The sequence below is a fragment of the Myxocyprinus asiaticus genome, chromosome 38 (genome assembly GCF_019703515.2).
Source record: "Myxocyprinus asiaticus isolate MX2 ecotype Aquarium Trade chromosome 38, UBuf_Myxa_2, whole genome shotgun sequence".
Taxonomy (NCBI): Eukaryota; Metazoa; Chordata; class Actinopteri; order Cypriniformes; family Catostomidae; genus Myxocyprinus; species Myxocyprinus asiaticus.
In genome coordinates, this window is record NC_059381.1 from 41,880,784 (window position 1) to 41,897,962 (window position 17,179).

A 17,179-nucleotide genomic window follows, 5' to 3' on the forward strand; every position below is an offset into this window, starting at 1 on the left:
TTATTGTAAATACGAGTTTTCTAATTGGAAAATGCCCTCTTGGGAAACTCAAGAGGGCATTTTCCTCCTAGTTGGGAGGTGATGTCAAATTTCAACATGGTGGAGTAGAGTGCAGTTTCTGTAGTGAATGATGATTTTTTTTTTCTTTTTTTTTTTCATTTTTCTAATTGCAGCTGCCTTATCACTTGCTATTTTGGTCAGAAACATTTACAATAATCAGTAACCATTTGATACATATTGTACATTTTTACCCAGAGAAAATAGCTTGTATTTTACCAAAATTCTATTATTGTGATGAACATGTTTAATTGATTCCATTCACATACTGTATATTGCAGTGTCATAATAAAAGTTCCCCATGAAACATGAAGCAAGAATGAACCTGGCATCCTCCATGTTTCTTATTCTCTCCAACAACAAAACACTTAAACATGACATACTTGTAATTACAACTTTAGAAGTAGGAAGTAGGATTATTCAGATAGCACATGAAGGCAGCCTTACAAGGCATTTAGTACAAACTTTTGTGTAGATGGTTGCCATGAAGATTTGTTGCACAGCATGTAGCATGTAATACGTAGGTGAACATGTTTTATTTCTGAATGTTTCATTCATTCATTCACACAGTAGACTGTTTTAATCAGGTCACATGAAGAACATTCATTAGGAGAGGTGAACAGACTTGCAGTAAATGTCTGATAAATGTATATTTAAGATGTGTAAAAGAAAACACTGCACTCTAAGACCACACCTACACTTATGAAAGAAAGACCTCCCATTGCGTCTGTCCTGCACTAGATCCTCATAATCCCTCCATTTGCACTTTAAGTAAATTATGAGCCGAGTTGCCAAATTGAACAGATGAAACATAAATGCTGTTTTGGCAACGTGTTTTAGAACATAACACAGTGGCTTATAAAGTAATATGCACACGCGGGTTATTATTCGGCAAGTAGTTCCAAACTGTAAAGATATTTGAAATCTGAATAAATGCAACAGAATATTTTTTATTCCACATCCTCTGACAGGATTTACATCCAAAATAACACTAAAGATGATCAAAGGAAAAGCACATTGGACATTTTAATTTCAGCCCGTTTTGGAATTTGGCAGCCTTGCATTTTGACAGATAAAAGTCTTGATGATGTAGCAGCAGTCTGCATGTGTTTTAGGTGTCGGTACCTGTCATTTGACTGACAGCAACAAAAGGGGAAGAAACGAAGCTCTCGACCCAAATGTTCAATAAAATTGCATTTGTTAGCAGGAGCAGCGCCATGCCTGACTGTCCCTGCAGGGATTGTGGATGCATATACATGAGCGGCACCGCGCAATCCTTTCCATCTCATTTGAAGTGGGAGGAGTGGACGCGATGGTACGATGAGCTGCCGATCGTCCTAACAAGCTGCTTGAGAATGCTTCAGTCTGGAATTAGAGCGGCATAAATCCTTCTTTTCACATGGATCTGCTCCTGGAGGTCACTCTCCACATCTGCTATTCTTATTTGTAACATGCCTGTTGTTTTACTTGCCCTGAAAGCACATTTTTAAGTTGCTGTCAATCATTGTCAACATCAGTTTGATGTTCACACACATTCTCAGATTGTTTTGTCAAGAAAACCACTGCCATCTACATACATGCTATCGTGGTTCTTCACAGTAGAGTTTGGTACTTTGTGTAAATTAAGGGAGTCTGTTTTGCTGGTTGTGTAGAACATTTTTTCTAATCCTTTTTGATTCCGAAACCCCCCATTGTCCAAGACGATATATTCAATGCCCCGGAATCTAGGAAGTGCTTTTGAATCCATTTCTCTGTGTTACATACAAGGGTTTGGAATGCCATGAGGGTGAGTAAATTATAACAAAAATTGTCCTTTTTAGATGACACCCAAGTTGTGTTCCGTACTAAAGTAAACTCAGCTACACCTCTAGATTCCAAGGATTTTTACTAAAGACTGGAGGGGTTACTGGCCTGTCTTGTGTCTTCTTCATTTAAGACACATCAATTTTCAGATAAGATGACTTGGCAGAACTACAGCAGATAGTATTAGTTGGTCGATATAATGACTTTGTAAAGAAGCAGCATTGTTTGATAATCTCCATTTCAAATGCTTTATGATACAAAAGTAAGATTATGCTTGGCATAAACCGTTTAATCCAATAATACAGGCCTCTGGAGAAGACTCTTGTGACTCATGGCTTCAGAGAGCTCATGCTACCATCCCAAACTTTAGTCTGTGACATCTGTTCTAGTGTGGCAAGATTGGCTAAAAAATGCGACAATACTTGTTATTTGCCCTAGGGAATGTATGTGTTATGCTTGAAATGAGAAGCAACCTGGATCCTTAAAAACAGACAGAACAGATATTTATGTCAAGCAGTTTATGGGCCACCAGGCAAAAGTTTAGATATTCACAAGGTTGGAAAACAATTTGTTACATGGCAACAATATCTTAAAGGTCTTTTCTCTTCATTTACAGTTGAGTGGACATGCATGTGGCTGCTGTTTGTTCATTTGAATAGACAGGACAAAAAGAAAGATACTTGAGCACGCATACAGATGCAATCACATTTATTTACACACAGACACAATTTGTTCATGTCACACTAGTCAACATAAAACACACATTTGTCAGTGTGTGGTATTGCCACTGAGGGAAAGTAAACAAACAGGGATTGCCATTTGTTGAATGGGTGGACATGCTCACGCAAGGAACTTAACCAACACGACCAAGTCAATAGATGTTGGAGGTATTTCTGCAAATGCCAAATGCGCTGATCTTTCATCGCTCAACACATCCATCCAACCAGCACCTCCAGCTCTGATGAACACTCAACACTCTTATAACTCAAGTCATTTGTCAATGAGCAACAATGAAAAAGAAAACACACAATATATGACATGAACACAAAGAAGGAAAGTGTCATAACAGACTTTTAATAGCATGAGCAAAGCTTTTTCTAAAAATGTTCAGAAGTTCAGGCAGCATCAAGTCAAAAGCTCCCATCCAAACACAAGTATCACACACAAGAGCTTAACTTATCATGCAGGATTTTACTCTTGAATGTCTGTGGATGCAATTTTGCTTGGAAAATGTCACAAGTGTATAGCTCAAGCCACCAAGGAAAGGAAATGTATGCTCTTTTTAGAATGACAAAATCTCATGTGCAAGTGTTATATTGTGCCATATAATTGAGACTGGATATAGTTAAGACTGATAATGCATGGGACTTCTAAAAACTTTAATGAAGTCCTATCCATTCCAAATCTAAACCATTCATCCACATTACAACCTTTACAGAGAGCAGGTAACTTGTATTTGAACTTTCAAAGTGTGCAAAAACAACCTTCTCCAACTTTCCCAGGGCAAAAAATGAGCCCTGCACAGAGCTAAGTCACTCTGTTCCTGCTGTACTCATTCAACAGCTTTCACATCAATGCAATTGACATCTCAGGAACTTCAGTACTGTTGTTACCAGACCATGAAGTTTCAAAGTCCACACCTTAACCTAACACACACACAAAAATCAACATCCTGCTTCTTTGCAAATGTCATCAACATGAAACTTCAGCTTCAACAGAGTGTGATGAATGTGATGTTTTTGTAGTCGTGAAATGCACGTTGAGTCAAGCTGTCTGACAGGCTACTTCATTATCTCGTCATGCGCTTTGTAATTTGGTTGTATGACTACCGTCTTGGGTGGGTACATCTGTAATTTGTTTACTACTGAGATACCTCAATTAAAATGAGAGACTATTGACAGGTAATGAGGTATGGCTGTTTCTGAGCTCTTTTTTCAGATTTACTAAGTCAAAACAATTAAAAACAAAAGAATATTTTCTATGCCAGTGTTCATTGCTTAATTGCTAACCTACAGTTAGACTAATAAACTGTATTGAACTTGATGGAAGCTACAGTGTAGCTACAGTGATTTTAACATGTTTTACCCCATTATTATATACTTTATGCATTTTGTGAGAAAATGCAGAATTTGTCTTTGTAGCAGCAATTTCTGTTCAACCCTGTTATGCTGTGATATTTCAACCCCCAAACATTTAGAACGTAACAGGGTCAGCACAGAACATATTCTGAAAGAGAAACTTCATGGCTTTTTCATTTATATTTTTGTAGTTATATTGTGCGATAGTAAGCTGGGATAGGAGGAAGTATGTTAGCATCTTAAAATGTACACTCTTCACATTTAAAGAGCCTTGTCTTGCCAATCTCCAGCAGGCAAGATTTATAAAGCACTTGATATATTGTCACATGTACACAGTATAAAGTGTGTCTTTGACATAAGGAACAGTAGCTGCAAGTGTACAAAAAGAGCTACTATACAGTTTCTATACAATAAAACAAAAGGCAATCTGCACTAGACTGTAGACACCATCGGTGATCCTCAGATACTGCAGCACAAGGGGGTTGAAGTTGCAGATGGAGTGAATAAGACAAATGGTGTTTAAAGGAAGTATAATCCTCACATCAGTGACCTGATGTGTCTGTGTAAAGTGAGGACCTTCATGGAAATAGAGGATCATATCTTCCTGAATGTTCAGCCCAGGATCTGCTTCCATGATTAGCGATTGGATCAAAAATCCAGTGCAGTCTAGAGCTATTGTAAAGGCTGGTGTATACTTTGTTTTTCCCCTTGCCCTTACATCTCACGCATAGTTGAAGGCTCTTGTAATAATGCTTAGGTGAGTTAGGAGTTGCAAAAACCAAATGTAGAATTCAACAAGAATATAATCAACAACGACAAAGAAAAAAAGAAAAGCAAATAACTCAACAAAAATGAACACATTACAAAAAGACAAAGCTCAACAAGGAGCAAGGGCAAACACAGGGGTATATGAACACACAGACTAATGGGAAAACAAGACATGGGCCGGAGACTAAGCAGGAGGGGAATTGTGAAGGGAGAAAGAAAGAGAACTAAGGAACTCAACTTCAAAATAAAGGTTACAAATGGACTAGCTGCCAGTCCCATCAATAATAAAAAAAAAAAAAGTTGCATATACACTCACTGAGCACATTATTAGTAACACTATGGTCCAAAATAAGTGCCCGATGTGGTCTTCTGCTGTTGTAGCCCATCCGCCTCAAGGTTTGGCGTGTTGTGCGTTCTGAGATGCTATTCTGTTTACTACAATTGTACAGAGAGGTTATCTGAGTTACCGTAGACTTTCTGTCAGCTCGAACCAGTCTGGCCATTCTCTGTTGACCACTCTCATCAACAAGGCATTCATCTGCAGAACTGCCACTGACTGGATGGCTTTTGATTTTGGCACCATTCTGAGTAAACCCTAGAGACTGATGTGTGTGAACATCCCAGAAGATTAGCAGTTACAGAAATACTCAAACCAGCCCGTTTGGCACCATCAATCATGCCACAGTTGAAATCATAGAGATCAAATTTTTTTCCACATTCTGATAGTTGATACAAACATTAACTGAAGGTCCTATACTGAATCTGCGTGATTTTATGCATTTCAATGCTGCCACACAATTGGTTGATTAGATAATCACATGAATAAGTAGGTGTACAGGTGGACCAAATAAAGTGGTCGGTGATTGTCAAGACAAGTCATTTTTATTTGTATAGTGCTTCTCACAACACACATAGTTTCAAAGCAGCTTTACAGAAAATAATCCATAAACAGAAAATGAAACTGTAATATCTATAAAGTCTTAGAGTCATAATTGTGTAGTTTGTTTAAATATGATTGTAAATTGTGTATAAAATTAAATAATTAAATCATAATTGTATTTAGAACCCCAGTGAGCAAGCCGAAGGTGACTGTGGCAAGGAACACAAAACTCCATAAGATGTTGGCTAATGGAGAAATATAACCTTGGGAGAAACCAGGCTCACTGTGGGGGCCAGATTCCCTCTGGCTAACCAACATGAATATAATGCCAATATTAGTTATTTATGTGCAGTGCAGGTGTAAAATGAGTAAACTAAGTAAGTGTTAAGGGCCAGTGTTTATACAAAGATTTTGTATGAACTGTAAGATTAATGACTAATGTCTTTTAAGTTCATCCTGGATTAACTGCAGAAGTTGACATAGATGCATTGTCCTTTGTTAGTTGGCTGATGAAGGCTTTTGTTGGCAATTAATTGATAGTCTGTGTATTCCATTTCAAGAGTGTAGTCCATCATTAGACTAAGGTGAATCAGGCAGAGATCAGTGAGGTGCATCGCAGTTCAACCAGGAGGTCTATCGCACGTCAAAGGTTCAGGCATTGGCATATGAAGTATCCCATGTCTTATGGATAGAGTTGGCATCAGCTCATCCCCTGAAGTCCGTCATAATAAACTTATGTGATGTCTGGCTGGCACCAACTGCGTTTAGTCATCATCACTCAGAGACACAGAGCAGTGGAGTCTGACACCAAGCAGGAACAGAAGTGGATCTGGCCAGCTCTGGTAACCTCAGGATATGAATGAGACAGGGAAACAAATAGAATAATATTAGCGTAGATGCCATTCAATTTTTTGCAGAGTTATAGAGCATGATAAATGTTTCTGGCAGACCTAACTAAAGCAGCCTAATTTTGATTTGATGGATAAATTAGGTGCATGCCTGACTAAATAGATGAGTCTTTAGTCTAGACTTAAATTGAGTGAGTGTGTCTGTGTCCCGAACAGTGTTAGGGAGACTATTCCATAGTTTAGGAGCCAAATAGGAAAATGATCTACCTCCTTTTGTGGATTTTGATATTCTAGGAACTATTAACAGGCCAGAATTTTGCGATCGTAATGAACGTGATGGAATATAGCATAGTAGAAGGTCACTTAAGTGCTGCGGAGCTAGACCATTCAAAGCTTTGTAGGTAGTTAACACATTTTTTTTAATGAATATGAAATTTAACAGGTAGCCAATGTAATGATGATAAAATGGGGCTAATATGATCAAATTTCTTGGTTCTAGTCAGCACTATGGCAGCGGAATTTTGAACCAATTGAAGTTTATTTATTGAACTTGCTGGACATCCTCCCAGTAATGCATTACAATAATCTAGTCTTGAGGTCATGAATGCATTAATTAGTTTTTCGGCATCAGCAACAGAGAGCATGTGTCGTAATTTAGCAATATTTCTGAGGTAGAAGAATGCTGTTCTACAAACACTGGAAATTAGATTTTCAAAGGACAGATTGTATTCAAATATAACACCTAGGAGTCACGTGATGCCATGTGAGAAGCGGACGTGTAAACGACAAGCTCTGCACATTTTGCTACTTTTTCATTCTTTTTATGTCATAAACCGGTGAGATTTGACACATCCTGCTACATAACTGTTCTATGAAGTCAACATGGTAAAGAAGTCAAAATCCTCAGGCTCTGGAGATATTAAAAGACACTTACATGCTCAAGCTGAAACCTCTGACGGGCCTGCGGAAGCAAGGACTCGGTTTGGACGGTGCAGCGGGAGAAATCCAGTGTCAACTGTCCAATATGTCTGTAATGCTGAAGTAAGTTGTTGCTGACTTGGAGGATCTTGCTGTAATACGTTGATCGATTACTGCGATGGAAACTAAATTCTCTGAGTTGGTTACAAGATTGTCGGAGGTCGAGAGACGGATCATTTATCTGGAGTCTTCAGAGAGGGAATTATCTGCTAATCCACTAACTAAAAATTGGAGGATTTGGAGAACTGCAACAGGCGAAATAATGTCCGAATTGTTGGAATTCCTGAGCATGAGGAAGGCAGAGATATAGTAAAATTCCTAGACGAGCTCTTCCTGAATTTGCTCTACATAACAGGCCACAAGCTGGAAATTGAGCAAGCTCGCAGTGTCCTTGCTCGCATATCCGCTGAGGGATGTTAAATTTAACGCATGTTAAAATTCTTACCAAATTTCTGAGATCATCCGATAAAGATCTTGTGTTACACTGTAATGATCCTAGTAGATTGTTAATATGTAAAATCTCATTGTAATGTTACTCCCGACCATCAGAGTGCGCTAGAGAGTATGAAACAGGAAGACAAGTTCTCTATGTCAGAGAGTAAAACGAGGAAGGAAGTAGAGCATGTGAGGAATGGTAGCTGTGAGTGTTTGCTCATCTTTTGCTGCATGAGAAACCGTTTGTTGAGGAACATCTGTGTTCAAAAACTCAATGCAAGTCATCTTATTTGTTCTTTTTGTTTAAAGTCCATGGTTGCAGTATACCCCATGTTGAATTGATTGTTTGTTTGTGTGAGGGTTTTTTTCTTTCCTCTGCCTTATATGAAGACATCTTGATTGAATCAAGATTTAATCTGTCCTTTATTTGAACAACTTGGATTTACACTGGATGTCATTGATGCCATGTTTTGGATTGCCATTTTGCTGGGGGGGATTATCTGTGTTGAATGACTCTTGTGCATCGAGAGTATACACCACATCTACTGGACAACCATGGTGTGGTGAGCTAAAGACATTTTTGTTACTGCTACCCCTTCGCTGCTGTATGGACATTAACATTGGACATTTAAATTCATATGTGACTTGGATGATGGTTTTTGTTTGTGAAATGATGACAGTGTTTTGTGAATCATGAATCTTTATTCTTGTACAGTTTCAAATATAATTCACTTTTGTTGTGGATGAATGGATACCCCTCTGTTATTTGTAAAGTTTTAAGACTGATACAACGCGAGGCGAGGAGCAAAGGAAAGCTTTCTTGGAAGAATCACAATATTTTCTTGTTCCCAGACTTTTCGAATTCGACAAGAGAAACGTGATTGATTCAAGGAATGCAAGAAACTCTTACATCAAAGGAAGATCGCTTTTGCACTGATGTTCCCGGCCAAGTTGAGAATAGATACTAATGATGGCCGCAAAGTATTTACATGCCCACAAAAAGCAATGTCCTTCATAGAGGCAATTGACTAAGCCATTTGATGGTTCTCATGTGGCCCCCGAGTGAGCTCGTCTCGCCGTACATACACTTGGTTGTCCAAGGAAGCTGAGCACCTTCTTTGTTTCTTTTTGTGCTGGTTACGCCTAGTGGCTGGAGTTTGTTTTGTGGAATAACACTCCTTCGGGACAGTTGTGGATGAATCTGCTCGTTCTTTTGTGTTTATGCCTCCTATTGGCTGGAGTTTTTTTTTATAGGACATTGGAAGGATTACATCATCTGCTGCACTTATGAAGCACTTATGAAACAGCCGGCTCACTGAACATTCGTTTGACTGTATGAGGAAACTGAACTGCCTTTTTTTTGGTTTTGTTTTTGTGCTGGTTCCACTAGAGGCTGGAATTTGTTTTGTGGAGGAACACACCTTTGAGACAGTTCTGTGAATGAATCCACATGTTCTTTGTGTTTATTCTGCATATTGGCTGGAGTTTGTTTTACAGAGTATTTTCTGTTATGTAATTTTGTCTCACAAAATTTGTATAGAAGCACCGGACATGAACAATCCAATGGCAAAGTTATCGCGGGGACTCTCATAGGCGTACATGGACTTTTTGAGTTTAGAGGGATGGACAACGGTTGGCGCTGTCATATGTGGGGTTAATGCGCACGTTTTTTGTTTTTTTTGGTTCTGGGTGTAGGGCTTTACTGGTTGTTTAGATCAGTGTTACTATCAGAAATAATTAATAATTATTTCTTTAGTTATTAATTAATATTTCAATGAAATAATAGAATCTAACTCATTAAAGCCTCATGGGGCACCAGTAAATGTAGTGCGCTACATTCAGGAGCGGGTTTGGTTATTAGCAATAATGAATAATTATCAAAGATAATTATTCATTATTAAAATCAATAGAACATTGATGAGAATCAATGTTAGCTTTTTTAATCCTTTAAATCAACAATTATCAAAGATAATCATTAATTATTAACATCGATGAAACATTGATTAAAATGAACACTAGCTTATTGATCCTTCAAATTCAACAATCATCAAAGATGATTATCAATTATCAAAAATCAATAGAATATTAATAAGGATTAATATCGCCGGGGCACCACCCTGGAATCAGGGACTAATAACCAGATAGTATAACAGTCTCAATATTAGATTGTTTTTTAGGAAAATCGACGTCCGAAGAATATCGATGTTTTTTTCCGAAAAAACAAACAATGAAGGTTTGAATCTGAGCACTGACATCCCCTGTCAGCATTTGATACAGGTGTATGCAAAACAAACCAAAACACTTCTCTTTGAAATATAACAAAGTTTATTTATGCAGTAATATCAATTAATAATTAATACAGTGCAGTCAATAAATTTCCGACTTACAAACTAAACAGTGACATGATTAGATATGGTAACCAATATAATCCTATAACACATGAGAGGAAGGTGTGTGTGTGTGTGTGAGTGTGAGAGAGAGAGAGAGAGAATGGGTGTGTGTGTGTAAGGAGGGACGCGCACAAAATGGCGGACGTGACTCTCGTGGAGAGTACGTCACACGAGATTTCCGGCCAATGAATATGGCCGTGAATGTGGGCGGAGAGAAGCTGGTCAATGGCGTCTGCCCGTCTCCGCTTGTACGATAACTTATGGACAATGCTGAGCTTTATCTCAAAGTTATCTACTAGCCAAAAGTGTGTGCGAGAATGTTTGTGAGGGGTCGCATGTGTGTGTGGTTAGTACGAGAGAGAGAGTGATTAAAGTGGCGGCACCAAAGCCGGTTTCACGATTGTGGGAGAGAAAGCAACTGTTAGTTTATCACTCAGAGACGCGGTGGACGGTTCGTAAACTGTCCCGCGGTCTTTGGTTCTTTAATGGATAAACTCAGTGTGTCGGTCTCACCCGCGATGGCAGAAATACACAACAGTCCATTGTGGTTGGACTACAACACAGCAGATCTCATTCGTGATAACAGTACATTACAGTAATACCTTGATATTTTAGCAGCAATGAGCGGACTCAGCGGTCCGTAAACTGTACAAGCAATAACCTTGATACACAAGAATAACACACTATAATATTCTATTTCTACCCAGACGTAAACCTCTTACTTGAATCGCATGAGGATGCAGCTAGAATGTGCGTTCATCCGTCGTTTGAGTCCAACTTGGTTCCTCGAGGCTCGGGTGATGACGGGAGGCCATTTCCTCGCTCTGTTGGCGGGCAGTATGGCTGCTGATTCTCGGTGGGCTGGCGGAAAAATCAGTGATGTCGAATTGATTGAAGATGGAAGAGAGAACTTTTATCTCTTCACTTCTGCAGGCAAATGGATGAAGATGCGGATTGCTCAGCGGTCTCCTTCGGATCCGTTAGAGTGTTTGGTGGAACACAGAGTAATCTCAACTTGTCCAGCGAGATGGAGATTGTATGGCCACAGTTTCAAGTTACTTCCTTGTGCCACGAGGCTACACCTGAGAGCAGCGATGAGCTGTGTCTATGCACGGCGAGCAAAGTTGCTGGAAGCAAATCCCGGAAGGATCTCAGAGGTATGTCTACTCCCGATGACGTCCTGGTTGAGGGGCGTTCTGTTGTGTGCCTCATCCAATAGGAGTTGAGAGTTCGATCATTTAGTGAGCAAGGCTTCATGGGATTTGTGGTCTGTTTTGGACTCCCTTTGTTTGATTTTGGTGCGGTTTTTATCAGTAAGATTTATGACGGAAGCCTCAGTCAGGCTTTTACGACTGTAAGGCCTGCCTTTGTCTTCTATCTGAATACATGAGGCCCAACATGGGGGAAGTTCGGGGTTTAATTATTGCACTAATGGGGGATGTGGTCTTTATAATTTTGTTTTTGACACACAATCTATGTTTTCTTAATATGAGTGGATTATCTCTCTCCACGTGGAAAGTGAATGGGTTGGGGCACCCCATAAAAAGAAGGAAGGTTATTTCTTTTCTTAAAAGTTTGAAATATGATATAGTGTTTCTTCAAGAAATGCATCTTTCCCCACAGGAAGCTGAAAAATTTGGGAAGATATGGGGTGGTCATGTTTTCTTTAGTGTTGGCTCAAGTAAGAGCAGGGGAGTCATTACATTGATAAGTAAACATCTACAATTCAAATGTCTCAAACAGATTAAAGATAAATTAGGAAGAGTCGTTATTGTTTTAGCAGAAATTCAGGGGAAAAGGTTGATTTTTGGCTAATATTTACGCACCTAACGCTGATGATCAGGGCTCTTTTATAGATCTTGAAGGGATATTGCAAGCCGCTGGCTCCCCTCATGATATAATATTGGGAGGAGACTTTAATCTATTGATGGACTCAGTCCTTGATCATAGTGAAGCAAAAGTGTGTAAGCCCCCTAGAGCAACATTGACACTTCACAGAATGTGTAAAGATCTTGGTCTTACAGATATTTGGAGACTTTGGAACCCATCTGGTAGGGACTCTAAAATTTTTTCATCAGTCCATAAAATTTATTTTAGAATCATTTTTTTTAATATATCCAAATCCCTCATTTCATATGTTGTTGATTGCTCAATTGGAAGCATCTTAGTCTCAGATCATGCCCTGGAGAGTTTAGAGGTGTTGCCACATATGGAGAAAAAGAAATCATATAGTTGGCACTTTAATGTATCCCTTTTGCAAAATCCTGATTTCCAACAAATGTTAAAGGCTGAAATCAATATTTATATGGAGACCAACTGGTCCTCAGTATTCTCTGTGGGCATGGCTTGGGAGGCACTCAAGGCAGTTCTTAGGGGGCAGATCATACAGTATGCCTCATTCATCAAAAATCCAAAGCACAAGAACTCATGGAGTTGGAAGAGAATATTAAAAGTACCGAGACAGAACTGAAGCACCAAATGTCGTCTGATGGCCTCAGAGAATTGACCCGATTGAAATACAGATATAACACTATTTTGTCGTAGAAGGTGGAGTTTTGGTTTTTCAAGGTATATTTTGAGTTGGGGTACAAAGCAGGGAGGCTTTTGACTAGATATATAAAGCAGAGAGAGTCTTTTTCTACCATTCCCTCAGTGAAATCTGCTGGTGGTGAAATTTTTACCTCAGCCATTGATATTAATAATGCTTTTAAAGAATTCTATCTTGATCTTTATAGTTCCATGTCTTCATCTACTGATGAAGATATTAGAAACTTTGTGAAACCATTAGAACTCCCTAAATTGACAACTGAGCAAAAAAATTATCTTGATTCTGAAATAACCTTGGAGGAGCTTGATGAGGTAATTAAGGCCCTGCCTAAAGGCAAGGTGGCTTTGCCGCTGAATTTTTTAGATCTTATGCTACAGAACTGGCTCCACTTTTGTTAGAAGTTTAAATCATTAAAGAATGGAAAGCTTCCGCCAACCATGACAAAAGCCCGGATCAGTCTGATTCTTAAAAAGGACAAAAATCCAAATGAGTGTAAGACTTACTGTCCAATTTCCCTGATCCAGTTAGACATTAAAATGTTGTCAAAAATTCTGGCTAACCAATTAAGTTATGACATCTCTTATACATATAGATCAGGTGGGGTTTATTCGGGGCCATAACTCTTCTGATAACATTAGGCGTTTCATCAATATCATGTGGTCAGTGGTGAATAATCAGACTCCGGTCGCTGCCATCTCACTTGACACCGAAAAGGCATTTGATATGGTAGAATGGGATTATCTTTTTAAGATTTTGGAATTGTACGGGTTTGGGAATACTTTTATTGAATGGATTAAGTTACTTTATAGACACCGGGTAGTGGCGGTACAAACAAATGGATTAATTTCAGATTATTTTACTCTGGATGGGGCACCCGGCAGTCTTTCCCCATTATTGTTCTGTTTTGCCCTGGAACCATTAGCAGCCGTGATAAGAAAGGAGGATGATTTTCCAGGAGTGATGGCGGGAGGTCTGGCGCATAAACTTCTGATTTATGCAGATTATATTTTATTATTCATCTCTGACCCCACTAGATCTATGCCTTGCCTCCACTGAATTATTAATTCCTTTCTAAATTTTCAGGTTACAGAGTCTATGGTCTAAATCCGAAGCTTTGGCTCTGACAGCGCACTGCCCAGTAACGGATTTTCAACTAGGCGCCTTCCAGTGGCCCAAACAGGGCATTAAGTGTTTGAGCATTTTATTCCCAGCTAATTTGTGTGATTTAGGTAGAGTTAATTTTGACCCCTTAATAAAAAGGTTTTCGAGTGATGTGAGTAGGTAGGCTTCATAAAATTTATCTATGAGTGGGAAGGTTAATGTTATTAAAATGAATTTTCAAATACCTGCTACAATCTCTCCCTGTAGATGTCCCCCTCTCTTATTTCAAGCAATTTGATAGCATAGCGAAGTCCTTTATTTGGAATGAGAAACGTCCCAAATTACATTTCAACAAGTTACATATGCCGATTGATGAAGGTGGGCTAGGCCTACCCAAGATTTTGTTTTATTATGCATTTGGTCTCAGACATTTGGCTCATTGGTCACTTCCACCTGAGAGAGCCCCTCCCTGGTTTTGTATTGAACAGGAAGTCCTTGACCCTATTTCGCCATTGCTAGCCTTTCTATCAAACTAAACGGAGAAGTTAAGTCGCACCCCGTTATCTCACATTTGCACATGGTTTGGACAAAAGTGTCCAGAGTGTTTAATTCGGACATAAAATGTTGCCTCAAGCATATGGCTGAACCCTAAATTACATATGAATAAGTCCCCTTTCTGTTGGTCAGAGTGGATTGTGAGGGGCTTACTACATTCGGTGACCTGTATGAGAGTGGAATGTTGAGATCTTTTGAGAATTTGGTTCATCAGTTTGGGATTCCCAGATCTCAGTTCTTTAGGTATTTACAGCTGCGCCACCTGCTCTGTACTATTTTTGGGAGTAGCTTACACCCCCCTAAAGCGGCAGATACTCTGGGAGTGGTGATTACTGCTTTTGGAAAAGGTCATGAGGCATCAGTGTATTATTCCCTGCTAATTCAGAGTTTGGGGGACGGAGCTTTAACTTCTATCAAGAGATTATGAGAGAAAGATCTGAACTTGGTATTGGAGGAAGGAGTGTGGACTAGGATTCTAAGAAATGTCAAGTCTGCATCTAGAGATGCAAGGGTTCACCTTATGCAATTTAAGATTTTACATAGATTTTATTGGACCCCCTCTAGATTATATAGGCTTGGTCTTAAAGACACACCCACTTGCTGGTGATGCCAATCAGAAGTTGGAGACACAACCCATGTCTTTTGGGGGTGTGTTAAGATCCAAGATTTTTGGATGAAGGTTCAGAATAATTTGTGTGACGTTTTGGGCACTCAAATTTTACTTTGCCCCATAAATTTGGCAAATATATTCTGATTAGCATTATGATTGGCAACAAATTATTTTAAGGGTTTGGAAGTCAGATGGAGCACCACCATTTCTGGAATGGTGTGCAGAGATGGGGAGGGTGGCAGCTTTTGAGGAGATGGCAGGTAGAAAGCTAGGGTTTGGGAACTTGTTTTTCAGGAAGTGGGGAAGGTATTTGGCAGTTTTAGGGACTCTTGGGGAAGGGTTGAGGAGAGATTAGTTTAATTATCTATGTTAATTATATATTTTATTTTTTGGTTTGTTTGTTTGTATGTGTATTTATGTGACCACGGAGGTGTTCGTTGGGGTTAGGATGGGGTTTGTGTTTGGGGAGGGATATTAGTTGGGGTTAAAAGTTAAATGTTGATTCGGTGTGTATGTGTTTTTTCTCTTTTTTTTTCTTTGAATCAATAAAAAAAAATGTTAATTATAAATATATCACCTAAATTCTTCGCTGTAGAAGATGATGAAACAGTACATCCATCGAGAGTCAAATTATATTTTAGAGGCTTATTTTGAGAGGCTTTTGGTCCAATAATTAGTACTTCTATTTTGTCAGAATTGAGTAGAAGGACATTTCTGACCATCCAATCTTTGATTTCATTGATACACTCTGCTAATTCTGAGAATTTTGAAATTTAGTCGGGTTTCAAAGAAATATTGTGTATTGTCGGCATAACAGTGGAAACTTATTCCACGATTCCTGATATCTCCCATGGGAAGCATATATAAGGAGAAAAGCAGAGGCCCTAAAACTGATCCCTGTGGCACTCCATACTTTTGTTTGATTTGACAATTCCTCGTTTACACAGACAAAGTGGAAGCGGTCTGCTAAATAGGACCTAAACCATGCTAATGCAAGTCCACAATTGCCAACATAATTCTCAAGCCTATTCAAGAGAATGTCATGATCTATGGTGTCAAAGGCAGCACTAAGATCTAAAAGCACTAGAAGAGAAATGCAGCCATGATCAGATGATAAGAGCAAGTTTTGTAACTGTTAAGTGCAGTCTCTGTACTGTGATGGGGCCTAAATCCTGACTGAAATTGTTCATAAATAAAAATTTTCTGTAGAAATGAACATAGTTGGGAGGACACTACCTTTTCTAGTATTTTTGACATAAACGGGAGATTTGAAATTGGTCTATAATTAGCCAATTTTCCAGGATCATGTTGTGGCTTATTAATAAACGGTTTGATAACTGCCATTTTAAAGTTTCTTGGGACATGTCCTAAGGATAGTGAGGAATTAATAATATTAAGAAGAGGTTCTGAGATTACAGGGAATATCTCTTTATAGAGCTTTGTTTGTATTGGATCTAACATACATGCTGTGGCTTTTGATGTTTCGATAAGTTTTGTTAACTCTTCATGACCTATGACAGCAAAGGATTGAAGTTGCTCATGAGGAAAATTATGAGATACTGTTTTCTGTGGTACTGTGACGATTGCATAATTCCAATTTTATTTCTGATTATTTAAATTTTATCAGTAAAGAAATTCATGAAGTCATTACTATTGTCCTGCGACAGAATATCTGGTTTAGTCGAGACTTTAATCCTAACCAATTTAGCCACAGTAATGAATAAACACCTAGGATTTTTGTGGTTATTTTTTTTGAGTTTGCTAAAATATGCTGACCTGGCAGCTTTTAGTGCCTTTCTGTAGCTATAGACACTATCCTTCCATGCACCGGAAAATACCTGCAATTTTGTATTCTTCCACTTGCACTCCATTTTCGGAGCTGCTCTCTTGAGAGCATGAGTGTGATCATTGTACCATGGTTCGGGGATTTTTTTCTTTAAATTTCTATAATCGAAGGGGGCGATACTATCAAGCAGTAGCGGATTTAGGCATGGGCGACATGCATTTGCCAAGGGCAGCATCTTGCGGGGGGGCGGCACGAGGCAGCCTCACAGACCCCCCCCCCACAGGTCAACAACTTTGGGGGGCGTGTTGAAGTAGGTTTCACCCAAGGCACCATACAACCATC